The following is a 3211-nucleotide window of genomic DNA, read 5'->3' as shown; positions in this document are numbered from 1 at the left end:
AGAGTCTAATTAACTTGCTCAAGGTCATATCACTAAGAATTACGAGAGATAGCATTTGAAACCTGTCAGTATGACTCTAGAGCTCAAATTTCCTATTTATCAGGAAATTTAAAGTTGTGGGAATGATGCAGAAACTTGTATTTTTGGAATCTAGCTATCATGCTGGGATGCAGAGATGAAAGTCAAGGTTATAGAGTCATTGCAAAATAAATGACTGCGTGCAATGTGTATTTTGTATGCTAATGAGGATCTAATGTACATAAGTATGTTGAGTGGAATTTGATACTAGGCTTGGCTTTGCTCATTTACTCTCACAATCCTATGATGTTATTTCCACATCACTTTACAGGAACATTGCTGATCTCATTTCAGAAATTTGAAATCATGGACCAAGGAAATAATTCAAGAGTGACTGAATTTGTATTGCACAATCTCTCAAGTTCTCACACTACCACTTTACTAGTTTGCATTTTTTACATTTTTCTATTTATCCGTTGTCGTGGGGAACCTCCTCATTGTGCTTATGGTCATCTCTGAGCTTGCTCTACATACACCCATGTACTCCTCCTCAGTAACCTCTCCTGCATTGATGTGTGTCTATCCACCTTTGCCACACCCAAAATGATTGTTGACTTCCTTAGGGACAATAAAATCATCTCTTTTGAGGGCCGCATGGCCCAGATATTCTTTCTGCATGTCTTTGCTGGTGATGAAATGATGCTCCTTGTGGCTCTGGCATATGATAGATATGTAGCCATATGTAGACCTTTGCATTATACAACGATCATGAGTGTGAGCAAGTGCACAAGCCTCGTGGTGGGCTCCTGGCTCATTGGAGTTGTGCATTCAGTAATTCAGTTGGTCTTCACAGTAAGCCTTCCATTCTGTGGTCCCAATAAAATTGAAAGTTTTTTCTGTGACCCTCCCCTGGTTATCAAACTTGCCTGCATGGATACCGTTACTCTTGAGGTACTGATGCTTTCAAAGTGGTCTATTGGCCATGAGCTCCTTTGTGCTCTTGCTGACCTCCTACATGGTCATCTGGGTCACTGTGCAACAGCATTCCTCAGGGAGTATGGCCAAACCAAGGGCCACATTGACTGCCCACATCACTGTGGTGACCCTCTTCTTTGGGCCCTGCATCTTCATTTATGCCTGGACTTTTAGTGACCTCCTAGTGGATAATGTTCTTTCAATATTTTATACTCTTTTCACACCTCGCTTAAACCCCTTGATCTATACGTTAAGAAATAAGGAGGTAATATCAGCAATGCAAAAACTAAGGAGTCGACAAGTGAGTTCCTGACAGTCTCCCAGATCTCCCTTATGATAAATAACAGCTCTTCCTTTTTATAGTATTTGCTTTTATAACAGCAAGCAACCCAACTTAGATAACAGGAGAATTGTCCTCTTTGTCATTTGCTTGTGAAATAATTCTTATTTGATTCAGACTAAAGTTATTTATAGTAATACAAATCTTTTCTTTTCCTATAAAATATGTCTATCAAATTCATACTTATTCCAATCAACTTCATAAATGTACAAAATACAAAAGTAATGTGAGATATTTAAATATTTTAAATTTTAGAATAGTGATTAATTTGCAGTTATTTTCCAGTCATCATCTTATCTGGTATCACAAATTAGAGGTGGATATTGTCATAAATTTTACCATTTTATTACCAGTTTTAGTTAACAGAATAAGTCTTCTGATTATAGACCTCATTCTCTCTGTCTCTCACACTCTCTAAATATATACAAACACACACTTATATTCCTTGCTATTCAAATTATTTCTCTCTGAACTAAGGAACTAAGTAAATTGAGATTTTTTTAGATTATAGGGATGATATTTCTTCCAAGTTAAACTCTTGCTACAAACTATACAAAAGTAGGGACCAAGAAGCAAATAGATTATGTTGCTGAACTCATTATCTGAACTCAGAAACCACATAGATTAATATATTTACATTAACCATACAGCAAATGCTAAAACTTGAGCCCACAATTAAGGTTTCTTTATATCTGTGTATTAAATTAAAGTTCAGAATTGACACTCAAAGTTAGTGGTTCAATGACTACATACAAAAGTGGATATCTCTCCATTATATATGTAGATGGTTTTCACCAACAGTACTAAACATGTGTTTTTTCCCTATGTATTTATTATCTTGCCAACCGCCAGGTCATGCTCTCTAATCTACACCAACCAATAAAAACATAATTCAGAACACATTTTTTCAAAGCTTTCTAAAAGTATAAAATTATTGTTTTGACTTTCAGAAGAAGAAGGCTACATTTTCACACTTAAGTTTAATATTTAATTCTTACTCATAGTCTAACTCCTCTTTCACCAATTAGAAAACTGAGAGCCATGTCGTAGAACTTAGTGAGTTGAGCACATTCATAATCAGGAAGTAGAAGAAATAATACAACTAACTTCAACTTCTGACTTCTAGTGTTGGAAAGAAAAACCACTCATCGAAAGCAAGTTATGTTTTTGAAATAGTGTGGAAGAAATGGTAGTATGGAATAGAAATTTAATATCAATTATGTTTCCAACAATTTTTGAGTCAATTTTTCTTTCATTACCATTTTGTAAGACTCTGTTGATTCTTTTCTAAAATATAGAATTAAAAGAAAACTATTACAGGACTGTGTTATATGATGATGGTGATGATAAAGCCAAACAGATATTCAATAATCATACTGTAACATAAATTGTATCATTATATATCATCTCATTTGATCCCTGCAAAATATCTGTGGACTAGAAAAATAAGATTATACCTCTATTGCTGAAAATACTGAAATTTACGTAATCTAAAACCTTTTGTATAAAACTACTTATGAATTCTGGATATGTTCTCTGAAATAAACAAATGACCTCATGGTGTCTGAAGTAGTGGAACTCTTGGGAGAGGAAAGTCTATGGGAAGTGATTGCAAGTCATGAATGAAAATGATGGGAAGAGCTTGGTCATTGGGGAATCTGTGAAAAAGTATGAGGCAGGGTTGGATCTCTTGGATCTGGGACTCTAAGTAAAGACATGGACTAGAAGAGGGTACTGAAGAGCATAAGAAAGAGGCCAAAATATCCTCACTGGCCTAGCATATGAATAGAAAAATTGCTTCATCTTGGAAATTAAAATCATGGGATTGCCCACATGTGGGTTTGGAGTTTGACTTTATACTCTCTGCATGGTCAGAAG

General features: G+C 35.3%; 1 pseudogene; it reads left to right on the top strand.

The window, feature by feature from the left end:
* The first annotated feature begins 384 nt into the window (after positions 1-384).
* Positions 385-1330, top strand: LOC103542661 (olfactory receptor 4K15-like; annotated as a pseudogene).
* The last annotated feature ends 1881 nt before the right edge of the window (positions 1331-3211 follow it).

Source organism: Equus przewalskii, chromosome 1 (assembly GCF_037783145.1).
Source record: "Equus przewalskii isolate Varuska chromosome 1, EquPr2, whole genome shotgun sequence".
Lineage (NCBI taxonomy): Eukaryota > Metazoa > Chordata > Mammalia > Perissodactyla > Equidae > Equus > Equus przewalskii.
Note: the sequence above shows the minus strand (reverse complement) of the source record. Positions and strands in the feature narration are given on the sequence as shown.